Raw genomic sequence first — 27379 nt, forward strand, 5'->3', positions numbered from 1 at the left:
CTTGTGGGTTCTGAAGTAGTGTGCTACTCGCTGAAAAAGCGCTTCTACACTCCATCAAGGGTAGCAAGCGCTATATAAATGCAAACCTTTTTTTTCCTCTTCTATCCCTCCACTATCCTTCTTAATCCAAATAACTGACTAACATGTCCACCACTCAAAATACTTTCTTATTTTCACTATACTAATTCACCACTAATCCTTTATGGGTTCCGGAGTAGCATGCGACTCACCGAAAAAGCCCTTCGACGCCTCGTCAGGGGTAGTAAGCGCTATATAAATGCAATTACAATACAATATAATTACAATACAACTGTCTCCACAGTTTTAAGCTGCAATCTGAATTTCAGGAAATTACAAGAGCCTCTCTTAAACTCTTTTAAACCGGAAAATAAAAATACTCTTGTTTATAGCTGACAAGGATACTCGAAGCAGGCTTGGTCAATGATACATTCAGTTGATAAGCTGGAAATGCAGCCTTATATGTCCACATATTTTCCGTCACGCATATTTTCATAAAAAATTACGTCTTGGTAGATATCCAACCAAGGATGGTATACCAAATTGTATACAACAATGGACAGACAACGACTGCAGACTTTGTGGTTATACTCAAGAAACTTTACTGAACATTGTTTGCGTCTGTCCCGATCTCCTTGAGGCACGTTGTATTCTTTTAAAGCCATTGTTTTTAAAAGCAAAAGTGAGAACATGTCGTCAAGCTATTAAGCTTTGTTGGGCAGTTCAAATCCAAAGGTTTGAGGGTTTGTTAAGTTTCTGTCTCTGGCAGAAAGATTGTTCAAATCTCTATACTAAATTGTTAGAACTGATATATTTCCCTTTTTTGTATTAAGTTACATAGTTTTAAATGCTGCGATTACAAGAAGCTACTTTATTGCACATAGCAATATCTAATAGATTGACAATGGATTGATAAATTATAGGCAATTATGCACTTCAGTATTAATATGCACAACCTGTTTTAATACCTCGTTTTTCTTTTTTTATTGTTTTTGCTATTTTATATTTGCTCATAGAGAATCTGTATCTCTGGCAAAAAGTGTTATTTTTATCTTGTGCTGTTTGTAATGATTTTTATTAATTACACAATAAATATTACTTATTTATAAGGGTCATTGTCAAAGCATCTGTGACAAGAGCCTCATACCACAAAAAAGATAATGCAACATCTATGATACACACATGGGAAAAATTATAGAAGTTAATCTTCAATAACCAAAAACTGAAAAGGATCATCAAGAACTACTACCCTACCACCCCAGCTTCATAAATCCAGCCCATCATGACTAAAAGGAGAAGAAATAAAACACAACATATTGCCTTACTCTCTGTTTACACCTCACCAATCACCTCAATAAAAGGTAATGATGAAAGGTAATTATAACTAAGATGAGCAGTATTCACGAGTCGCAGGTCACTGGGGGATTCAGAGGCCGAGCAGTCAAGAGCAAAAATGACTCTGACATGAAGTCTTATACCCTGTATCTGTCCTGCACCTTAAATTCGCTGCTTCTTATGAGTCTCATTTGGCCACCCTGAAGTGATCTCAAAGTAGTTCCAGTCAATTGGTAACTGACAGATGTGGCCACTAAGTTACTGATGGACAATCATTTTGACCAGGCAAAATATAATTAGGCATCTCCCTTTTTGGGAAGTGGGTTTCTTTACCATCACCCACATTTTCCAGATACACTGCACTGTAACTGAATGCAATGCAAGGTACACTGTTCTGTACAGAGCTTGCTAGGATGCTTAATGACTGTGAGGAGATTGAATCCCTCCCAGATGTGCGAGTGGCCCTTGTCCCTTCCAGCCAATCCTGTGCATCATTTTTCCATTTTTTTAAATGAAATGAAAATGAGTTTTGTAAAGCGCAAATAGTTGCCCGGAGGCGTCCAAGCGCTGTAACTAAAAGGAATACCCACAGATGGACGGATAGCACGGAAGGATGAAGAGGGACCTATTTATTGAACAGAAAGGTTTTCAGTTGTTTCCTGAAGGAGGTTAGGTCAGGATTGGACCTTAGGTGTAGTGGGAGAGTGTTCCACAACCTAGCCAGGTTTAGGGTGAAAGAACGGCCCCCCGCTCTGGTCCGTTTGACCCTGGGCACGATGGCAAGAAATGCATTGGCTGAACGCAGCTGTCTGCTAGGGAGGTACGGGGCAATTAAAGGGAGATTGATTGCAGGACCTGTTTCCCAGAATAACTGATGGGCGATACAGAGGGACTTAAAGCTAATCCTGTCCCTAACAGGGAGCCAGTGCAGTGTTTTCAGTCCAGGTCTAGCAGAAATCCTACGGGGAATTTGCAGTAGGGTGCGGGCCGTACAGTTTTGGATAACTTGCAGTTTTCGCAGTGTGGAGTCAGGGGCTCCAAGATAGAGTGTGTTTCCGAAATCTAACCTGGAGTGGATCAGTCCCTGTACTACAGTTTGTTTGGCCTTGCATGGTAACAGGGGAAGTATCCTCCTTAACATTCTGAGAAGGCCAAAACAGGTGGCCGATAGCTTGGTGGCCTGGTAGTCTAAAGTCAGGGACCTATCCAGCCAAATGCCCAGGCTCTTAATGGCATTCTTGGGAGCTGGAGGGGAGCCTAGACAGGATGGCCAAATCGAGTCCACCGAAGATGGAGCCGAGTGTCCCAAGAGCATGACCTCTGTCTTGTCCCCATTAAGCTTGAGACAAGACAGGGTCATCCAGCTGTTCACTTCGTTCAGGCAGCCTGCCAGATCCACCAAGTCCGCAGAGCCCTCTGCCTGCGTCATCGAGACCACTAGCTGGGTGTCGTCCGCATAGGTAATGATCTTAATACCATATGGACGGACGATCCTAGCCAGCGGTCTCATATAGATGTTAAACAACGTCGGGCTAAGCGAGGAGCCCTGCGGGACTCCACTGCCTAAAGGTCTGCTGGTGGAGGTGGTATTTCCCTCAAAAACCTGAAAGATTCTGCCACTCAGGAAGGACCTGATCCATTTCAACGCTCCCCCCTGGATTCCAATGTCATAGAGACACTGCAATAAGATTTCATGATTCACGGTGTCAAAAGCAGCGCTTAGATCGATGAGGATGACAGCCGCCGATCCTCCTCGATCTAAGATTCCTCTAGTTTCCTCCAGAACTGCCAGCAAAGCAGATTCCGTCCTGTGTTTGGGGCGGAAACCCGTTTGTGAAAGGTCAAGCAGCTGGTTATACACAATGGAACCACTTTGGTGCAGAAAGGCCATAGTTTATTTCTCATTACATAACACATGGCTCATCATCATTACATTTAATGGCCATTTGCATTCCTTTTTTAAATTTAAAAAAAAAACTTTTTATTCAAGTATTTTTACAACATTTATTCCCCTTAGTCCCCCCCCCCCGCCCCCCCCCCCCCTGCACAGGACATACGAAAAAACAAAGAATACAGTCCAGTTTCAACCTTCTAGGACATTTCTGTATCACAGGTTTCAATGCTTTGGCCTAACATAATATAAAGGGTGATCAAGAGCATTAATCAAGATAATCAGAACAGAACAGCATGTAAAGAAAAGAAAAAGAAAATCAGTGAAGAAAGAATAGATATACATAAACATATCCCCATAGATACAGCATATTTAATACTCCTAATTTACGTTAAGGACCCGCCTAACACCCCTACGGCGGTTTTATATTTCCCGCCACCCTATTCTTCCAATCTGTTATTGGTTTCCATATTAGAAGACCAAGTGCTCTGCCCTTCTTCCCTTTCCTAGCATATAATGCTTTTTCCATGTTGTATATATACAAAAGCCTAGCCAACCATTGCTGCATAGTAGGGGGGAGCTTATCTCGCCATGCCGAGGCTATGCATAATCGGAAGACTGCCATGGCTACAAACACAAAGATCTCCATCTGTGATTGTTCTCCAGTCCCATCCAATCCCATCAATATTACTTCATGTGACATCTTTAACTTATAATTCAATGATCTATCTAGAAACTCTTCAATTTCCTTTTTCAGGGGGACCAGGTTAGGACATTCGGCAGACATATGCACTAAATCTCCCTCCTGGCTATCACATCTTGGGCATGTTATCCCTTGTGTGCCCCCCACTGTGCAACCCTAGCCGGGGTGTAATATAGCTTATATAGGGTCTTGTAGTGTTGGGCTTGCAATGATGAAGAGCGGAGCACCTCATGTCCCATCTGTAATGATTTCTCAAAAATCCCCTCTAAAGTCCCTAACGTATCCATCCATTTTGCTTCAAATGTACCTAAATCGTCTCCCCTGTGTGCTATAAGTTCAGCATACAACTTTTTAATCGTACAGCCATGTCCCCCTTCTATTACTTGTAGTATTGTATTATTTCCAAATCCTGAAGGACCTCCTCTCTTTCCAGCCAGTAAGCTTCTTGTTTGCAGGTACTTAAAAATTTCCTTGTACTGACCCCGAATTCTCTCTGTATCTCTGAGAATTGGTGCATTCCTAGCGGGCCTATCAAATCCCCCATTTTTTTCACTCCTAACCGTCCCCATTCCTTAAAAACAGTATCAGCAAAGATCTCAGGGGGTAGTGTGGGGTCGTTCTCTAACCTTATATATGCATGGTATCTTCCCAATCCAAAACTCTTTTTAAATGCCTTCCAAACCTTGTAGGCTGCCTCCAGTGTCTTGAATCTAGTCCTCTTGAAGTAGCTCGGTTCAGTATATCTTAGAAACACATTTTGTGCCTCCTCGCCTAGAATTTGGGAGGGTTGCGGGGTACGCATTAAATAAAGCTAAGACACAAATTATAAAGAACACATCCGAGACATGCACAGATTCACGGGTGGTGGGCGAGGGGGTTTATTTAGGGATAACTATTACTGCTGACCTGGACAATTTAGTGGACTTAAACATCTCTCCTATTATCGCGAAAGAGAAGAAAGATCTGGATAGGGTACACAATTTGCATATGTCCATAGTTGGCAGGGTTAATTTTATTAAAATGAACATCCTCACGAAATTCTTATATTTATTTAGAAATATCTCCTTATTTTTTAATCCACTCCTGTTTAGTAGAGTAGAGTTTATAATAAATCGGTTTATTTGGTCACAGGGCAAAACAAGGAGGGCATTACAATGTATGGCACTACCAAGAGAGAGGGGGGGATGGGAATTTCCGGATCTGAGACTCTACTATTGGGCAGCAATCCTGTAGCAAATAACGGGCCTCATAGGTGGGGCTGAGATGGAAGTAGAACTTTACACTGGCTCACTAGAGATTTTTGGGTGTATTCTAGGCAAGGAGGCACAAAATGTGTTTCTAAGATATACTGAACTGAGCTACTTCAAGATGGCCATTTGCATTCCAATGCATAATTTGTCAATCAGTTATCAGTCTTTCTCATCAACTATCATTTTATCAGCATACCTGTCCCAGCCCTGAGGGATGGCCCTTAGCAGGTGTCTAGGGTTTGCTGCTTCTAGGCTTCCCTTGCTACCAAGATCTACAAGAGCAGCTCTCAGATCTAGCCTGGGCTGCAAGTGATGTGTCCACCAAAACTCAACCCTTGCTGAACAATCTATACGAAAAAGTCCAACGGCGGACTTATAGGTCTGCACCTCATGCTAGTTTCATAAGTAACTAGTCCTGTGCACTGACTCTCCAGCACCAGCCGTTGTATTGTGCCTCTGTTTTCAAGATCCGTGAAATGTTGATGCAAGTAGGGGTCCAAAACACTGTTGTTTCAAAACACTGTTGTTGTTTCAAAACCTTTATTTAAACTTTTCTTTATTTAAATATAACATACAGCTCAGCCAACGTGTTTCATTTAGTTCCCACAAGCGTAACTTCTCGCTGTCCTGGCAACAAAAAAAAAGGGCTTTTTTTTGCCAGGACAGCGAGAAGTTACGCTTGTTAATAAGGTGATCGCTTTAAGGCAGGATTTTGCCCAGGGAATTCCCCTCTCCTCCAGCGCAATAAACTGGAGGAATCCCATTGGATATCGATGCATATGGATTAAGTCTTTTTTTGTTATTTAAGCCCTGATGAAGTTCTCCTTGTGGGAACGAAACACGTTGGCTGAGCTGAATGTCATATTGAAATAAAAAAAATAATAAGTTGAAATAAAGGTTTTAAAACAACAACAGTGTTTTGGACTTCATTACCTAGTGCACCACCGCTTGCTTCACCTTGCTTACCATTCGCCTTCTCCCAGTGCCCTTGTCGTGGACCAGGGTCAGCGGACTCGATAATTCTCGCCTCAGTGCCTACTCTAACCAGGGATCACACTCGGCAACTCTGGGCATTAGCTTGCCTCATCTCCACAACGGCCCCCCACATACGCCGGGGATGCCTGGTTTCACCCTGGAGATACCCAGTAGGGTCAATCTCACAGGGAAAGCCAGGACGGGTTCCCCAGCGGTCTACAGCACGGAGATACCCATGTGGGGTGATTCATGCGCTTTACAAGACATCATTACATTACATTACATGAGGCATCCCAAGGACACTGTTTGAGCCACTCTTCTTGCTAGGTGACTTTTCTCTAGTTGTCTATGTGTGCTGTCTCCGCCCCCCCCTTACCTCTTCTGCTTGCAGCTGCGATGTCCACAATCCGGTGTGTGTGGGTGGGCTTAAGCAATGAGAGATCAATTGTGTTGAGGGACCCATGCCCTCACTTATGACCTCTCCATTCACCATACCCCTACTTCAGCATTGGGTGGTTTAAAACATGCATGCCCAACCGCACACATACTTTTTAATGGGCTTTCTCCTGATCCTGTCGGCCCCTGCCCTCGGAAGACGATCTTTTGTGAGCCCGAGCACAGTCCAGCTTTACCTTCCCACCCATCACCAAACCCCTCCCATATGTGAGAGTGGTCCTTTTCCCTCCCAGCCAATCCTGTGCACCATTCTTCCCTTTATTTAAATACACGGTAGAACCACTTTTGGTGGGGAAAGGCTGCAGTTTATTTCACATTTCATAACACATTCATCATCATCATCATCATCATCATCACATTTAATGGTGATTTGCAATCCAATGCATAATTTGTCAATATGTCATCAGTCCTTGTCATCAGCTATCATTTTTTACAGCACACTTGTCCCAGCACTGAGTGATGGCCCTTTAGAAGGTACTACCAAGATCTAAAGAGGGTGGGTGTCAGGTCTAGCCCATACTGCAAGTTCTGTGTCCACCTGAACGTGACCCTTGCTGACCAATCACCTGCTCTAAGTGCCCCAGCTATGAGGCATCCCAAGGAGATGCTCTTCTAGCTAGGCTAATGTTCTTTTCTGGTTGGCTTTGTGTGCTGTCTCCTCCACGCTGCCAAGGGTTTCCTGATCATCGGCAGCTCCCCCCTAATCTGTCCACTTATGAGAACCCTAGCTCTTCCAGTACCCTCTCTATATTGAGAAGGAACATTTCCATGACCACCCAGGTTAAGTGGTCCCCATCCACTGTGTAGTAACTCAGTGTTCTCAGATTGATGAGTTTGTGTCTCACAAATCCCCAGTCGTTCACCTAACATACTTTCTCCATGAAGATGTTCAGCTTACGACTGGACATTTCTACCGCCCTTGGTCCAGTGCTCCCCCTACATTCCTGGTGGCCTATGATTTCCAACCGTATGAGATTTGCTGGGTGGATCACCCTGGCAAGTGCTGTGAGCCCCGATATCTTTGCTCCTAGAGATCTTTCCTTCCCTGGCAATCCAGGTAATTTCCCCCCCAGATTTACTAGCACAGCATTTGGTTTCTCCTCCCAATTAAACGCTTCTTGGACGGCTGGCAGTAGTTGATCCCATTTCATGAATCAACCTAGAAAACCTATGGGTCTAACTTCTGATTCATGTATCAGGAAAGGAGCTATGGTCTCAAATTCGTGAGAGTACCAGCTCAAGGCGTCATCCAGAAGATGGTTGCCCCTGTGTTAGCAAAATAAACACCCGTGTTGGATTCCCATCAATATCATGTATGACCAATATTCTCATGTGGTCCTCCGTCCTGGGTACTGTGTCTCTAGATCATTGAGACAAAGTAGTACCGTCTGTGGACACATGGTTTACACATGCCAACACAAGGAGCAATCATAAGGATCTGATCAGACGGGTAGGTGCAGCGCAACAAAGGAAAGTGTGTGAAAATTTAAAATAGGATAGAGAATCTCATTCCAACTTTATTCTACCAAGACCTCTTCCTAATTAAAAACTAAGAACAGCGCAAAACTATACTACTGCAGTTTAACAAATATCTGCATAGGGGCCGACATGTTTCTGCCTAAGCGGGAATATGACCCTAGGCTTTCATCAGGGCCTCTGTTCTCTCAATAGTGCGACTGCAAAAGATGTGTTGGTGAAAAACTCAAAACAATAACAATAATAATGTGATATTTCAGTAAAAGATATGAATCTCCAAATACTGTGGCTTCACTCCTCCATGACACCTGGTAAATTTGTTAGATTCAGGGTGCCCGGGGAAGAGACCTCACCTCGTCCTGGTCCTGGCTCAGGCGTAGTGAGACCCCGCTCTGTCCGGCAATGTCTCTGGCAATAGCTGAGACAGGGGGAGGCCTCCCCCTGTCTCAGCTATTGAGGTGAGGTCTCTTCCCCGGGCACCCTGGATCTAACAAATTTACCAGGTGTCATGGAGGAGTGAAGCCACAGTATTTGGAGATTCATATCCTTTACTGAAATATCACATTATTATTGTTATTGTTTTGAGTTTTTCACCAACACATCTTTTGCAGTCGCACTATTGAGAGAACAGAGGCCCTGATGAAAGCCTAGGGTCATATTCCCGCTTAGGCAGAAACATGTCGGCCCCTATGCATATATTTGTTAAACTGCAGTAGTATAGTTTTGCGCTGTTCTTAGTTTTTAATTAGGAAGAGGTCTTGGTAGAATAAAGTTGGAATGAGATTCTCTATCCTATTTTAAATTTTCACACACTTTCCTTTGTTGCACTGCACCTACCCGTCTGATCAGATCCTTATGATTGCTCCTTGTGTTGGCATGTGTAAACCATGTGTCCACAGATGGTACTACTTTGTCTCAATGATCTAGAGACACAGTACCCAGGACGGAGGACCACATGAGAATATTGGTCATACATGATATTGATGGGAATCCAACACGGGTGTTTATTTTGCTAACACAGGGGCAACCATCTTCTGGATGACGCCTTGAGCTGGTACTCTCACGAATTTGAGACCATAGCTCCTTTCCTGATACATGAATCAGAAGTTAGACCCATAGGTTTTCTAGGTTGATTCTGATATACAGGGGATACAACCTATGCAAGGTCTCTAAATATCCCTTAGGCCCTCCCCAATGATGTGTTTATATATATAGATCCCATTTCATGCCCAAACATCCCAGCCAAGTCACCCCGTGCTCCGCAGTCAAATCACCATGTACTCTTTACACGCCACCGTCCACTGCTGTGCTCTTGTGAAGTAAGAGTACCCAGGATCCAAACTCAGCACCGTCCACCGGGTGACATTGTTGCGAGAGAAACACAGCTCAGATACCCATGGGCCACATGTACCCTTTAAAGACGCTTGAGGCCCTGCGGCCAAGGTGCTTTATGTGTTCCTCGCTCAAACTCCGCACTGCCACTGTTGTTGCATCTCCTATGCAAAATGAATGCAACCCAAACTCTTTGGGAGGCAAGCCCAGCTTGGCCAAGAACATTCAGAGCAACGCAGTGATTTGGAAACTACTGAGGTATGTGCTGTCCTCATGTAGGAACAGCGGATGCCCGGTACGCACACCCAGTTGTATGTAATCTTGTAGAGGCAGACTGGACAGCAAGCATGATCATCCTGACAGTCCAGCTGGGTGTGCCTACCTTTTGCTTCCTGGTCTGTGTTGGACCGATGGAGGTGGATTATCATATACCACTTCACCATGCACACGTCCTCTATGCGTATGCATGCTGCTCCTTGATTGGCTTTGGACAAGGCAACCTGCACGCTAACTCTATATGCCCCAAAGAAGGTGAGTGCAAAGGCTGCTTGGAAGAGCACCACCTCATGCCCAGACCTGCAGATGTCGGAGAGGGCACAGAGTACTTTTCTAAGCTAAGTAAAGTCAATGGGGCACCTCTGGTCCCTGCACTTAGGTTGTAATTGGCCCCATCCCTCAGTGCTGCCTTGCAGTAGAATAAGTCGGTAGGATCCCTCCCTGTCACCAGCTTCACATAATAGGATGAAGTGCTGAGGTGTGCCTGTGCCCATGAACTGCTTTTCCCATCCTTGAAGGTCCAATGTAAGAATCCTGTTATGTCACTGGTTGTAATGTCTGCGTAGTCTGCTGCGTTGGTCATGGCTCCTTAAAAGACTTCCCAGCACTTATAGTATTTCTGTGCTACCTTGGCGGCTAGTGCATTGTTAACCAGCATGGCTAGATTGGGTCTGTGAGGTTCCAAAGCTACTCGCGCACTGGTGTCATGTTCTACTCCCTTTATGGGGCCATTTTTCTGGATGTCTCCCACTAAAAACAAGAGATTGTGTCAGCTTCTGAATTTACACAGCCCGAAATGTGTTTGGTCCTCACTTGTATGATGGCTCTCAGCTAACATCTGACTAGGTGATGCAGGAGGTGTACCACCGCCGGGCATCGCGCAGTCCCCATATTCAGTGCCCCCACTATTGCGTGGTTGTCAACCCAAAGGGAGATCTGTCTGTTGGCTAGCTTGTGTTCCCATATGGTAAGGCCACTATGATGGGGAATAGCTCCAGCAGTGTAATGTTTTTGATGAAACCTTCGTATGCCATGTACCAGGCCAGATGCAGCTCTCCAAGCTAAGCCCAAGATGGCCCCAAAGCTTTAGTACCCCGCTGTGTTTGTAAAGAGCTCAAGGTGCTCAGTGGTCACCCAGGGTTCCTGTCATATCAGTGTACTATTCAACCTGGCCAGGAATACCGCCCATTGCTCAAGGTCCTCTTTCATTCCCCGTGTAAGGCGTACTTTGTGATGCTTCTTCATGAGACCCTTAGTGAGCCATGCCGGGCGCCTGGCAAACGGTCTGCCCGTCTGCATCACGCAGTTGACAAAATCAGTTTCCTCAGCAGTTGCTGTAGCTCCCCCAGTATAGCTTTTTTCGTTGTAAGTAGCTTTCTGTTGCAATTCCGCCACTTTGGTGCTGGAAAACCTGCTAACTCCTTCTGTTGTATCTAGCCTGATCCCCAGGAATGACAAATGGGTGGCAGGACCATCTGTTTTTTCTCCCACCAAGGTAACCCTGAGCTCTTCTGCCATTTCCTCGAAATGCAGGAGCAAGTCTGAGCAGTCCATCATGCCTGCAGATAAACAGGAGGTCATCCAAGTAGTGTATGTGCCCTCCTGCTGGGTGTCATGCCCCTAGCTTCCACTCTAAGAAGCTACTGAAGGTCTCTAAATAGGCACATGAGATTTCTCACTCCATGGGCAGGCATCTGCCTTAATAGTAGGCATTTTCTAGTTGAAAGCCCAGCAGTGGGTAAGTGTGCGGGTGCATTGGTAGCAGCCAGAAGGCATTTTCAATATCTGTTTTGACTAGTAAAGCCACTTCACCTGCAAGCTTGATCAGGTAGACTGTTTTGTGCAGGGTTGCGTAAGCCACAGAGCATCTGTCCTGATATGACAGTTGATGGATGAGGCAACATTTCCCTTCTTCCTTCTTGGGTACCAGTCCTAGTGGGGGCATCATGAAGTTCTCGAAGGGGGTCCACAAAGGGGCCTGCCACCCTCCTGAGTTGAAGTTCCTTTTCTACCTTTAGCCGCACTACCTCTGGGTTCCTCTGAATGACTTCAAGTTCTGACACAAGCGTAGGCCCAAGGGAAACCTGTAGTGAAACTGTTCGCAAGTAGCTGCCTTCCTTATCTCAAGGGTAATCATTTAGCAATTGTGTTACGACTCTGATCTTAACTGGGGTGGGAAAAGGGTCTGAGAGTGCGTTTAATGCACCACCGGGCGTCCTCTCACTTTCTGTTGTTGTTGTTGTCCTTGTGTTCCCCCGTTTCTTTTGGCCCTTTGCAGCAAACCGCTGGGTGTGTCCCTTCGCAGTTTCTGCAGGCATGTCTGAACTTGCAGGCCTGTCCCTACTTGCACTTCTCTTTGTCGTATTTCCAGCAAGTGGTGGAGGGGCTCTTCCCAGGCTTTCCCTGCATGTGCCCTGTCACCTTGGTACTTTACCTCCCTTTTCCTGATGTGTCAAAAAGGGGGTCACGCGTGCTCACACCTTCCCTAGCAGCCACCATGTGATTAGTAAACCCTCAACATACAGTTGGTTCCATTTGATGATGGCCAGATCTGCATCTTCTCCCAAGAGTCCTCACCATAGCAGAGCCAAGAATCACCCTGGTATTTCTGCTGCACCCCATGCACCCATCTCTCATGCAGGAATAGCCCTGCTGTGCTCCGCAGGAATTTTCTCACAAAAACACATGCTACGGTTCTAAAGGCCAGCAGCCAGTTCTCATTGGAGTGTGCATCCTATGTCGGTTCCTGTCCCTTTTGTCATCCTCTTTTTTGCATGCATGGTCAAGTATAACCCTGCCTGGCGAACTTCCAGGAGTGAGAAAATATTAATGTATATATTCTTTCTGCCCTATCCGCTCCTTAACTGCGAGTGGGATGAGACTGGCTAGCTGGCCTCGCACAGCATGATGGGAGGGTGCCCGGGGGAGGGATGCATGTACTCGCTGGCAGGCTTGCAACTCGCTTCCTGCGCTGTCTCCCGGCCCAAGCCTTGGTTGGATCAGTCACCCCAGATGTTGCTAGACACTGTATGGGGTGCCCCTTTGTCCCCCTCGCGGGCATTTTTGGGTGCTTTTGTTCCCTCCTGTTGGCCCCCGCACTCTGTAGGCATTCTTTTGCGAGCACCAATACATCCTGGCTTCGCCTTCCCAGCAGGCAACCATTCGGTAGTCTGATCTTTAATGGAAGTAAAAGACACACAAAGGATGGGCAGAATGCAAAACAAATCACTTATTCTCCCCCAGTCAAGAGATCTGGATTAAGCCCATTGTTCTTTTGTACACCATGCCATCCCAATTTAGAGCCAGCCATATGCAAATTAGTCTTGACCCTGCTCCTCTTGGGTACAGTCCAGCCCGAACTGCCAAACCAGGTCCACTTTGAAACAGAAAAAAAGCATCCTGGGACCAGTTTCGGGGTATCGCCCCTCATCACCCAGACTAGCTTGAGTGCAGTGGCACAGTGAGCCCAGAAACCATGTCTGGCATGACCGGTGCACTTAGGGCAAGAAAGTAAAAGATATACAAATGATGGACGGAATGCGGACCAAATCAAACATTCACCCCAGTCAAGAGATCTGGGTTAAATTCATAGTTCTTTTTGCTCACCACACCACCCCAGTTTATGCCCAGCCAAATCAGTTTTGACCCTGCTTGTCATGGGTACAGTCCAGCCAGAATGGCCAAGCCAGATCCTCCCTGGACCGGAAAACAAGCATCCTAGGACCAGTTACGGGGTATCACTCCTCATCAGCCAGGCTAGCTTGAATCCAGTGGCACAGTGAGCCCGGGACCCAAGCCTGGAAGGCATATGTACAGTAAACCTATACAAATGCATATCATATAACATATAACATAACGTAGCATAGACTGGTCTGCTATTTGTTTCCTAACTAATGTGTTTCCTAGGAGTACATATTTAAATGTATTAAAAATATACCTGAGATTTTAATAAAAACCCAAGTTTCTGACCATTTATGGCAAAAAAAACAATGCGCACACAATGAAACGTTAAAAAAAAGCTAAGCCTTCTTGAAGAATTAAAATAATGTGTGTAAACACCTTATATGTGATGGATGTTTCCCATGCGCCGACAATGGGCTTAAAAAGGCTTCCAAGACATTTCAGCTTAGTGGTGTCATGTATCAAAGACGGGAAGAACAGCACAGATTTGATGCACTGAGTACATGGCAGGGGAGACGTTCGAGAAACACTGTGTGAGGCGAAGGGATGGAACCTTTTGATGAAGGCTTTTGTATCTCAACTGGCAGATGAGTAATTCGGAAAACAAACAATCCAGGCGCTGGTGACGTTCCATGTGGGAGGGGCGAGGGTTCCTCGCTGTGTGTCTCCAGCCCTCTGGCCTTGCACATCTTTGAGGCTCCCTCGTTGTACGTGGGAAGGAAGTGGGGCAGTGATTTTTGTCTTGAGGAGTGATATTCTAGACAAACATGTGGTACAGTTTCTACTGCACTCTGTGTACCGTGGAAAATAAAATTAAATAGCATTCCTGAAAACCAAACCCAGTAAGTATCTGCAGGCGCACACTGCCCATTGGGCTCAAAGGGCTTCACCCCCCCCACCCTGTCGTGTGTGTCAGCCCGGCTGAGACAGCTTCCTGGACACACAAGCAGCCGCACCCGAGTACTTGAAAGGTCTTTAACCTGTTGGCTGCGCTGAACGTTCCGCGCCAGTGCAGAAAGTTCTATGAAACGGGCGGAGCCGCGTCGGCCAACGGACGTGCGCAGCACTACCGAGGTAGTGCTCACGACGGCCGTTGGCCGACAGTAGCAGCCAACGGGTTAAAAGACCATTTACTTGCTAAGGAGGCTTTGTTGTGTTTTTACCCCTTCTTAGACCCCCTGAATCTCTACTCTGCACATTTCTGGAAGAATCAACCCCCCGAAATGTTTAGTAGCCCCCCCCCAAAGTTTGGCTCTAGTTGCGCCTCTGAGTGCCTGTAAGATGAGGTCCTGACCTCCCAGCTGTGGATGCTTACTACTTATCCCAATTTTGTAATGCAGTTTTATACAGCGCAAACTCGACCCGTAGGTATCAGGTATCTTTACATTACAGTTGCATTACAGACATTCATTTCTTGGCATGGGGAGAGTAAGTGATTTGCCCAAAATCACAGGATGTTTGGGCCTCCCACCAGACTCGAATCTGGTTTACCAGGTTCAAAGTTGGCCACTCTAGCGGTTAAGCCACACGATCTCCCCCATTCCAAAATCAGAAGCCTGGTCATACTTTACATCCGGTTCAATGGTCATCACTTCCTCCATCTCCTACAATGTCTGGCCATTTTACATCCCCCATAGAATGCTACTCAAACACACCGTCAATATCACTGAGAGGAGACCAAGTTGAAAACTGCCGGCAAATCCACAAAGGTAAGTTGGAAACACCAAGCCCTCCTGAGAAGCCAGCAGTTTTCAACATGATAGACCACACAACCTTCCTGATCACCTTGTTCTCTGTCATGGGTTGCAATCACCTTCTGTACAACTTGTTTGTCTAATTTTCAGTTGTTAAACAGATATTCGCCTAAAAAAAAGGTCAATTTTTTTTAACTGATGCTGTTATTTTTTGACTCTTTGCATTGGGGCCCTTCTAACTAAGGGTGGGCGTAGTGGGGCTACGCGATGCTTCGTGCAGAGGGCATGAATCTACACCAACCCGCGCACTTCGCGTAGCCCCACTACGCACCGCCCGCCTCCCTCCCGCCCTCTTCTACAGCCTTAATTAGGATTTTAAATAGTTTAAAAAGAAAAGAAAATCACTTACCTTTTATGCGGCGTCCCGGGGCTCCATCTTCTTCTTTGTGCCGACTTCTTCCAAACCAAATGCTAATGTGCGGGCGCCAGCGCATGCGCATTTTTTCAGAGAAATGCGCATGCGCGGGTGCCCGCACATGCGCATTTTGCTGGAAGAAGTCGGCACGAAGAAGAAGATCGAGCCCCGGGACGCAGCATAAAAGGTAAGAAGAATCGCAAAGTAGGCAACACTACGTGCACTCCGTGGGCGGAGCGAAGCACTCTGCCCAGGGTTACTTCTAACCAGGCCATAGTGCATGTGTTCTGGCCCCTAAAAACTTGTCAAATTACTTAAAAATTATAATTGGTACATTTAACTTACCTATAAGTCCCCAGTATATGGTACCCAGTGTACCCTGGCCCTGTTTGTTAATTGTCATTAGTGAACTGTAGCACCTACTGTTTCGATTGACGTGACAATGCAAAGCATGTCTTCAGGCCTGTTCCTGCAGTCTGAGTGAGCAGATTTAAAACTGCAACTGCAACATGGCAAAATGAACCTTTTTCCAGGTCTAAAACCTTCCTTTTTAATAGTTATAAATCCCCCCTATAGTAGGCCCTAAATGCCCATAGGGCTGGGTGCATGACATTTAAAATGTAAGCCGGGTAGATAACTCTGACGTGTTCTGGCAGTGAAAAATCTCCAAAGTCTCTTTTCACTGTGCAAGGCTTGCTCTTCCATGGAAAAGCCCTGGGTTGCATTATACAAGGAATACAGTACCCCTTCCATACATTACAAAGTTACTGCAAGTCCCAGAGATGCTCCTTAACCACATATATTTATAGGGTTATGCAACTCTGAGGTGACTTGCAATATCCTTATCGTGTTTTCCTGGGGGTACTTTATCCCATATAATACCTGGTCACATCAGCACCTTTCCTACAAAGCGCTTAAAACCTTGGTGCACAGCTCTTTCATATGAAAGAGCGAGCATGTTTGCAAACATGAAGAAAATATAAAACCTCTAGTGCAAAATTAAACACATCAAAAACCTGTTAGATATTTGTTGCACACAGATATTTGAAACAGTCAGTTAAAAAAGCTGCCTTACCTCAGAACTTGGAGAAACATGCAGAAACATTCTAGTTTTCCACTATCTAAGGTGTTATAAATAGTAATTGTAAGCTATCAAAATAGAGCAGAATAAAGAAAAGTAACGTTCTGTTTTTCTTGTCTTAAACAGCTGCTTCAATGATGCTCCATGGCCTGACCTGCCTTTCACTTTAGGTGCTGGCTCTGGCAGCAGGCATTGTGATATCAGAACTCGACTTTGATAACTTATAATAGTTGAGTTCTGGCGCCTTTTCTTTATAATCGGCAACTGGGTACGTCACATGTCGCCAATTATAAAGAAATTAGAGACTGCCGTTTATACAGGGATTACAGAATCTCATGTATTATAATTCCTTATAATGACTCGCGTGTGGTGAATCTTGGGTGTGGGGAAATGATTTTCCCTCTGATAGTATGGCCAGCTGGGCTGTGCCCAGGAGTTTGATTACAATTCAAAAGGTGCCTACCCTGTCAAAAACAGGTGTAACTCACACCTTAGCCTGCCCCTTCATTGTCCTGCTTTCCTACCAGGCACCAAGCCTAGTGGGAGAGTGGCTGCCACCAGAGCCAGTTTTGAGTGACCACAAGGGTGAGCTTGTGCATTATACTAGCCACACCTCTGGTTGGGCACAGGGAGCTCTGCACAAGAGAAGTAAGGTTCTGTCACATTGGTTTATATCTAGAGAGTGGCACTATGGGATAGAATGCAGTGATACACACAGGAAGTGCTGCAGAAGTGGGTGGGATCACCCCTCTGAACTTTTACTTTTAGGGAGTGGCCAGGAGTTTCACCCACACACAGATTGTCACTGGGCACAAATGTCTCACCTCCTGTTCCCCCTTCAGAACACCTCTGGGCCTGTGGAAGCCAGAAGGACTGCACCTGCTGTTGAACCTGTGGAAAAAAACTAAAAGGGCTAAAACTCAATGGGATAAAAGGGTTGACTCCAAGAGGTAGTTGGCTAGCCGCCTGCTAAGTTCCAGGAACAAAAGAGCTGCAAGAAGCCCAAATCTGCTGAGCCTTCTTGACAAGTTCCAGCACGATTTGCTCTGGACCCTGGTGGTGATGATAGAGCGCGCAGGTCACAATGATGAGATTTAATAAGGTAACCTGTACACTTACTCTAATCAGTGTTTTATAAATTTCATTAGGACCTATACCATTGACTTACCAATCTTCATCATCGGTACCTAAAGTCCTAAGGGATCAAAGGTGTTAGAATAATAGGTAGAAAAAGAACATTTGCACTCATAAATAACCACAACTCGGGAAATGTTTAAACTCTTTATCTAAAAGCTTTAAATGTCATAATCTAAACATTAAACAATATAAAATTCCCAATTAGGAAAATAACAATTAGAATGAAAATATGCAGAGTTTTTATAAAGCAGTCTTTACGCATTTAACATTAAGGGTGGGAAGAGAGAAGGAAACAAATACAATGACATACTCACATTGAATATTTACTTAGAATGGTGTGAAGAACTAACCCTGGCCATGGGTCAGTTTAAAGGACAGAACTCCAAAAGTGCAGGCACCATAAAGGCAAGCAGGTGCAGATCAGAATCAGGACAGGTAAAGCCAAATTGGATCAGGACAGGACCACCACAGGCTACGACCAGAACCCGCAGTTAAAGTTTATTTTCCCATACACTTTTATTCCACCCGGCAATGAATGTATCAATCAGTAACAATAGCGTTCAGTATTGTACAGTCCAGCTTCCTCTCCTGGGGTTGAAAGTTCATGCTCCCAGGCACATCTTCTAGTGTACTGTAAGCTTGGCTGTGGTTCAATGACGAGTGAATTCATCTCCTTCTGGAGTTTGACATGCGCAGTATGGTTTTTCAAGATAGAGTAATAGCACCTCCCAGGTCCAAGATTATTGTTACATGAAAACATAGAAAGAATCAGTTTTAGAACACAGAATAAATGAATGCACTGTATACCACTTATCTCTACTCTATTCCCATTACTATTGCGTTAGAGTTAAGCAGAACGAACAGCTTAGCAAAAGCAGCAGTGCAAGCTTCTTGCATGTGAGGACATGGAGCAGACATCTTAGTTCTAGTGCGTAGAAGCAAAAGATTCCCTCCAAACGCAAAGAGTACGTCATGTCACGTGAGTGTGACAGACGCATGCGCAGTAAGAAATCCCGAGTAGCAGCGGCCATAATAATGCAAGCGGATTATCGTTAGTAAAAGCACATATGCAAGCTTCAGATGTCATGTAATGCAATATTAATAGGACAAATATGTTGATTAGGATATTAAGGTTATGTCGAGAGGACGGAATACAAGCAAGCTGCATTACGTGTGAATCCTTGCTCCATCCATCCCCTCTTTGATGATATTTTATATCATCACCAATTAATGAAACAGATGCCAACTTTTCACATTTCACACAGCTCAATTTCTTCAAACTTTCTATTTTGCTTCTTTTCTTTGTTTGTGTGAAAGTTTTTCCCTTTCTTGTATATATTTCCATTCAACTCTTCTAATTCAAGCTCATCAATATTTCTCTTTTTCCCTCTCTTATTTACTGTATATGTCTTTTGTGCTTCCGACATTTGCAACAGATTATTATCCCTTAAATCAGTAGGCCTATTCCCACCATTGGCATCAGTATTTTACCTACAAAAACATTTTCCTACATTAGAAAGCCAACTACCTATAGAGACCATCGGTAAGTCTCTTCCATGCACTATCAACCTCCAGTTGTTTGAGCTCTTTTTCCAAATGTGTAATATTTCTTACATACCCTTTAATTTGAACACTTTTGTCAGGTATGTAAGTGCAACAATGTTGCGCTTTCAACATTCTACAGACTCCGCCCTCTTTTGCTAATAATGTATCAAGAGCAAGTCGATTTTGTAAAACCATTGATCTGATTGCAACCAATTCAGTATTGACCATTAAGAACACTCCAGCAGTATCAGTTGATAAACGATCCACTACTGTTCACAATTTGCAAATTCTTTGCGTATTTAGAGCCACTCCCACTGTAGGTATCAATGCACTAAATATATCACCTACTATTTCTCCAAAACTGGCTCTTTTTCTACGTATTAATCCATTACTTTCTTCATTGTTTCCAGTGATTTTGTTTACATGATATATCTTTGGGCAGACTATTCCAAAATAACAGCTCCCATACCAATGATCCGGCAGTTTGTAATAATCCTTGTTTCCGCATATAAAATAAATTCCCGGAAACACAGGTTCAACCCCCAATTACCTTATAATTGTGTTCATATTCACTTGAACCAATGAATACATTGTTATAATAACTAGTTCTTTCCCTTTGGAGACAGAGTTTCCCTTTCTTTTCGAAATCCAGCAACATAGCAGCATGAGTCTTGCCATTTGGGGTGAACCCTTTATTTTCAGCCCATTTTAGGAATTTTATGATTCTTATCATTTATTTATTTTTTATTTAGGTTTCTTGTAGAGCGCTAACAATCATCCCAAAAGGGATATCACGGCGCTAAGATTGCTAAAGTGCGGGTGCAGTGGGCATTGTTGCTTGATTTAGTCGAAGTGGGGGAAAAGGAAGGTTTTTAGTTTTTTCCTAAATGCCAGGTGGCATTCTGTGAGTCGGAGGTCCACAGGCAGTTCATTCCACTTCCTTGCTGCGACGTGGGAAAAGGCTCGTTCGCCCATCCTGGCTCTTTTAACCCGGGGGATGCTAGCTTGCGCCGAAAGTTGAGAGCGGAGGTTTCTGGTGGGAGTGTAGAAGTGAATCCTGTTTCTCAGTATGAGAGGTCCTGTCTGATGCAGTGCTCTATGAGTGATACATAACATTTTAAAAGTTGCTCTTTGCTTCATTGGCAGCCAGTGCAGATCACGCAGACAGTTTGAGGCCGAGTCGTATTTCCTTTTCATGCAGATGGCTTTGGCTGCTGCGTTCTGCACCAATTGAAGTTTGTTGAATAGGTACTCCGCCATGCCTACGAATAAGGAGTTTCCATAGTCCAGCCTACTCATCAAGAGAGACTGAACTAGGATCCTTCTGCACTCTATTGGAACCCATGGAAAGACTCTTTTGAGCATTTTCAGGGTTGCAAAGCCTTTGCCGCATATAGTGGCTACATGAGTTTTCATGGAGAGGGAGGTGTCAATAGTTATTCCAAGGTTCTTCACTGTTGGTGTCGGGGCAGGAGGGATACCCAGGGCTTCCGGCCACCAGGTGTCGTTCCACAGTTCAGTGTGGCCTCCGAACAACAGTATCTCTGATTTGTCTGCATTTAGCTTAAGGTAGTGCTTGTGCATCCAGTCAGCCAAATCAGAGAGACAGTTTATAAGCCTATCCTTGGGGTTATCCTCCTCATCCAAAATTACAGTAAGTTGGGTGTCATCAGCATAGGAACAGATTTCAACACCCCATCTTCTGCCAACTTCAGCGAGGGAAGACACGAAAACATTAAACAGGGTAGGACTTAGCGAGGCCCCTTGCGGGACCCCGTATTTGATAATCCGGCGGGGGGATGAGAATTTGCCCAGGTGCACTGATTGTGATCTTTCCGATAGGAAAGACCGCAGCCATCCCAGTGCTCTGTCCCTGATGCCCCTGGATGCCAAGGTTTCCAGGAGCAGATTGTGGGGGACAGTGTCGAATGCTGCCGAGAGGTCTAACAGGATTAGGGCAACTGTTTTCCCCTGGTCCACATGCATTCTGATGTTGTCAAGCACAGCAAGGAGAGTAGTTTCTGTGCTGTTGTTGGCCCTAAATCCTGTTTGTGAAATGTCTAGGAGGTTGTTTGTTTCGAGAAAACTGACCAGTTGCCTGTTGACCAGTTTCTCTAGGACTTTCGACAGATAGGGAAGTTGGGAGATGGGTCTATAGTTGGCCGGGTTGTTGATATCAAGACCTGCTTTTTTTAGAAGGGGGGGTGACTGTGGCGTTCTTCCAGCTGGATGGAAATTCTGCTGTTTCTAGTGAATGATTCAGCACCTGGGTTACTGCAGGGCAAATCAGAGGAATGAGTTGCCGGAAAATATGGTGGGGGCAAGGGTCCAAGGGGGAGCCGGATTTAATTTCGAGCATTGCTTTGCCTACTTCCTCTTCGGAGAATGGGCCGAAGCTAGTGCAATGGGCATGGGAGGTGGGTGGCTCGTGTTCCTCCGGGAGGCCCGTCTCAGGATTGGGGAAGGAAGAATAGATCTTGTCTATCTTTTCACAAAAGAAGTTGTTCATTTTGTCGCAGCTGATTTGCGAGGGAACCAGATTAGATGATAAGCTGGGCGGGCAGCATAGCTCTTTGACAATTTTAAAGAGCTCTTTGGAGGTGTCTTTCTTCTCTAGAATTCTATTGGAAAAGTAGTCCTTTTTTGCCTTCCTAATGGCTTTAGTATATTGCGACAGTTCTTTTTTGTAAATTGACCTAGTCTCTTGGGATCTCGTTAGCCTCCATTTGTGTTCGAGCATAGTGCATTTCCTTTTTAGTGATTTCAATTCCTGGCCGTACCACTTTTCAGACATAGTGCGCCTGGGTTTAGGATTCCGACACTGTCGAGTGCAGTGCTCTAGAGCCGTTGCGATGTGGTCCTGGAGTCTATCTGTTGCTTCATCAACACTTGTTTCTCCGGAAGGGGGATGTACAAAATGTTTCTTAAAAGTTTCAACCTTGAAGTTCGCAAAACTTCGTTTGTGGGTTGCTTTCTGATAAGAAGGCCTGGTATTTTTGACCGGTAGGTGAATGTCAAATTCAACCATAAAGTGGTCTGTCCACGGTAGTGGTCTTATCCCTGAGATGGAGATAGGGTGAATATTGGAGAAAATCAGGTCGAGGGTATGTCCGGCCCGGTGGGTTGGTTGCTTAATTCGCTGAGACAGCTGCAGTATCTCCATATTTTCAGTTAATTGTTTAGTGAGGGTGTTATTACTATCATCATAGTGGATATTAAAATCTCCTAGGAGTAATATGTTTTTGTTCATTTGCCTTTCTTTGGAAATTATCTCTCCTTTTCTCAACCATATTTAAAAATATTTTCTTTTTTTCACAAATTAAGCATGTTAAATTATTCTTGTGTGCTTCAGCTATATCTATTGTACCTATTGTTAGAAAATATTCACCCATATAACATGTTACATCACTCTTAGTATGTACAGGATTCAAGTTACTGCGTATAGGAAGTTCAGAAAATATCATATCTGAATTAGAATAATAACACTGCAAAGGTCCTTTCTTATAGAATAAACTAGCTAAAATACTACATGAAATACCATAGGTTAATGGTAAATGATGGTAAGTCACACCTTCGGCTACCGAAGTAGGTAACTTCATACAAACATAGCAATCTTCTATTTCCATAGCTTCTACATAGTGTACTAATAGGTTTGCAAATACATTTAATTGAGTTCTGTTTTTAATTCCAGTATAATGTAGTCCTTCCTCATCTGATGCTTCTAAATCTACCTTCTGTTGTTTAATGCTCAGTGCTTTCTCTTGTGAATATCTATTCTTCTTGGTGTATCTATCATCTGTAGCTCATTAGTATTATTCTTCATGTCTCTACTCATTATGCAAGGAATAGCTATTGTCAGTCCTAACCATACTGTGAGTACTATCACTATACTACATGTGTATATTCTACAGCATGTTTTTAAACAGTTTCTTTTCGGTCTTCCATTAACAGTATGATCAGCCATTTCTGACCAAGGAGACTTGGACTTCTCCTTCTTGGTTGTACTGTAGATTGTTCAGTTTGACTCTTTATTTCATTTACTTGTTCTGGTTCTTCATTTATTGTCTTTAGACGAAATCTCAGCCTTTTGACAAACCTAGGCCACTTGTCTCCTTTTCTGAGCCTTTTTGCTGGCACTGTGCTCTGGCCTTCTTCCACTGCTCTCTTATTTTCATTCAGTTGTGGCACATCTATTTCAATGCTATCCCTCTCTATCTGACTAGGTCCAGGTCTTATTTCTGTTTTTTTGCCTGGTTACTAATCTGGCCTTGTTCAGGTGTGTGTCAAATTTGACTTCGATTTGAATCACCTTCTTCTCCCTGAACACAATTTTCTACTCCTATCTGACACTGCTCAAGCTCTTCGAACCCTTGATTTTCTTCTGCCTGAGCTCTCGCCCTATTACCTATCTGTCCCTCCTCAGACTCAAGAGTTCCTGGTGGAGTGTCATTTGTCTGAGTATTCTGATCTTTCCTTATCTGTTCCTCCTCAGGATTACTACTGGCTTGGATTACTGTAATCTGAGTACGTTATTCTAGACCTATCTCGTCCTCACTATCACTCTGACTGTCTGGATACGTCTGACTTCTGGTTCTCACGTATTCTGCAGGTATCTCAACTACTGGAATCCAATCACCTTGACTGGTGCTTAGTTGTTCCTCTTCAGCTACTTCAGGATCGATATCTTGAGACTCCTCAGCTGCACAACCTTCAGCTTCAGTTTCATCAGGTTAAGTCACTCTTTTTGTATGACTGGCATGGATCCAGTGTGGAACTCCTTCGCACTTTACAGCTGTGGTGGTAAACAAAAATACTTGACGTGGTTTTCCCCACCTTGGTGCAAGGCAAGATTTTCGAGTGTGCTTCTTTAACACTATAACTGAAAGTTGAGAGAGCCAGGCACTGCGATTAGTAAATTTCAGTGGAAAAAGTAGAAAGTTTGTAGGTGCTCTCAGGTGTCGCCCATCACTCTGGGCGAGTGTGAATAGATCAAAATGAGTGTGGCCAATGAGTCATTGGATACATCCCTGAGGCACTCGATATGATATTGTTCAAAAACAATTAAATGAGCAGGCTTAATTCCTTGTCTATGAGGTTCTTTTTATTTCTTTGTTATTCCATCATTGATATTATTCTCATATCCATATGACGTGTTATATCCAAATAAGTCTTTACTTTCACAAACGAAACATATTATAATCCGCTCCAATGCATTTCGGGCCACCGCCCTTCATCGGGGAGCATCTACAACAAAACAGTATATATAGGTGTAATCCTTATTCCAATGAGTAATTAAAAAAGCATTAAAAAGCATAACTATACATTCTAGAAAATCGGCAAAAATGAAACTAAAAGCCTAATATTTAACTTCCACCAACGTGTGCTTTTTGTGGTGAGTATGGCATAATGTCCTAATGGTGAAGAAAAAGTGCTCAGTTTAAATACCAACAACGTGAAAAACGTTAAGACGGAGGTAAAGGCATGCTGTTCATGCAGCTGTAACATCGTATAAACGCGGTATGTCTATCCGGAAAGGTATTTAAAAAGGTGCTTAAACGGTCCCAAGCGGGGCTTGTAAACGGAGGTTAACCCAAGTGACTGCGCGCATTATATGCGTTTCATTTCGCTTCAGTCTACTTACATTCTGTGATGTTTCAAATCTTCCCGGGCGCCGGAGACGGCTGTTCGCGATGTGTGTGTAAACGCGCCAATGTTTTGTGAGGGTCATATGATCATTAGCCGTAAACACTGAAGAAGGACTGGTCGTCCCTCATAGAACTAGGTGACAGACTGCAATGTTTTGGTTGCATGCAATGCGATGGTGATTGAATAAAGCTCTAAATTGAAAAATAACATTAAAATAAAACATAGTGTAAAGTAAACCGGGTTAGTGATGAAAAGGAACAATAAAGAATTTGCATTTCAGAATAAGGTCAGCAGAACATACATCAGCTGGGTTCAGAGCAGAACAAAAGGCATAAAATTGCCTTGATTATAGTTTATAGGTAACATGCAAATTCCACGCGTTCATTTAAGCCCGCTGGCTTGGTCGCATTCAGTTTATAAATCCAGTGGTTTTCTCGCTGTAGTAACATTTTATTATTGTCTCTGCCTTCTTTTTTCTGTATGATTTCCAATGCCATGAATCTCAGTTGAGAGATGTTGTGGTTCATCTCCAAGAAATGAGCTGCAACTGATGATTTGAGATTGTGAGTGCGGATGTTGGATTTATGTTCATTCAACCTAGTCTTTAGTTTGCGTTCTGTCTTTCCAACATAGACTTTACCGCACGGGCATTTGAGAAGGTATATCAGGTTGTTGGAGTCACATGTTGCTGTCACTTGTAATTTGATGTTGTTTCCTTTCATGGGATGGGTTATGGTGTTGCCTGGTATAATGCTGTGGCAGTTATTGCAATTATTGCATGGTCTCGTTCCTTTTGCGATACTGTTGGGTTCTGTAGGTTGTTTCAATATTTCACCCAGATTTTTACTCCTAGTGTGGGCAAATATTGGTCTGTCTTTAAACATGTCTTTAAAGTCCGGTTCTAACACTAGCATTGGCCAATGTTTCATTATTGTTTTTTTGTACTCAGAGGTAGCATTAGAATATTTTGACACGATGACCATCCGGTCATTCTTTTGTTTTCTTGTCGTGGAGTGTAACAAAGTATGTCGGTTTAATTTCTCCACATCTTTAGTAGCTTGTGTTAGAAGTTCTTCCGGGTATTTTCTGTCTCTGAATCGGTCTTTCATTTCTTCCATTCTGATTATTGATAGATCCGGATCCGGATCAAAATATTCTAATGCTACCTCTGAGTACAAAAAAACAATAATGAAACATTGGCCAATGCTAGTGTTAGAACCGGACTTTAAAGACATGTTTAAAGACAGACCAATATTTGCCCACACTAGGAGTAAAAATCTGGGTGAAATATTGAAACAACCTACAGAACCCAACAGTATCGCAAAAGGAACGAGACCATGCAATAATTGCAATAACTGCCACAGCATTATACCAGGCAACACCATAACCCATCCCATGAAAGGAAACAACATCAAATTACAAGTGACAGCAACATGTGACTCCAACAACCTGATATACCTTCTCAAATGCCCGTGCGGTAAAGTCTATGTTGGAAAGACAGAACGCAAACTAAAGACTAGGTTGAATGAACATAAATCCAACATCCGCACTCACAATCTCAAATCATCAGTTGCAGCTCATTTCTTGGAGATGAACCACAACATCTCTCAACTGAGATTCATGGCATTGGAAATCATACAGAAAAAAGAAGGCAGAGACAATAATAAAATGTTACTACAGCGAGAAAACCACTGGATTTATAAACTGAATGCGACCAAGCCAGCGGGCTTAAATGAACGCGTGGAATTTGCATGTTACCTATAAACTATAATCAAGGCAATTTTATGCCTTTTGTTCTGCTCTGAACCCAGCTGATGTATGTTCTGCTGACCTTATTCTGAAATGCAAATTCTTTATTGTTCCTTTTCATCACTAACCCGGTTTACTTTACACTATGTTTTATTTTAATGTTATTTTTCAATTTAGAGCTTTATTCAATCACCATCGCATTGCATGCAACCAAAACATTGCAGTCTGTCACCTAGTTCTATGAGGGACGACCAGTCCTTCTTCAGTGTTTACGGCTAATGATCATATGACCCTCACAAAACATTGGCGCGTTTACACACACATCGCGAACAGCCGTCTCCGGCGCCCGGGAAGATTTGAAACATCACAGAATGTAAGTAGACTGAAGCGAAATGAAACGCATATAATGCGCGCAGTCACTTGGGTTAACCTCCGTTTACAAGCCCCGCTTGGGACCGTTTAAGCACCTTTTTAAATACCTTTCCGGATAGACATACCGCGTTTATACGATGTTACAGCTGCATGAACAGCATGCCTTTACCTCCGTCTTAACGTTTTTCACGTTGTTGGTATTTAAACTGAGCACTTTTTCTTCACCATTAGGACATTATGCCATACTCACCACAAAAAGCACACGTTGGTGGAAGTTAAATATTAGGCTTTTAGTTTCATTTTTGCCGATTTTCTAGAATGTATAGTTATGCTTTTTAATGCTTTTT

This window comes from Lissotriton vulgaris, chromosome 11 (genome assembly GCF_964263255.1).
Source record: "Lissotriton vulgaris chromosome 11, aLisVul1.2, whole genome shotgun sequence".
In the NCBI taxonomy this organism is placed as follows: Eukaryota; Metazoa; Chordata; class Amphibia; order Caudata; family Salamandridae; genus Lissotriton; species Lissotriton vulgaris.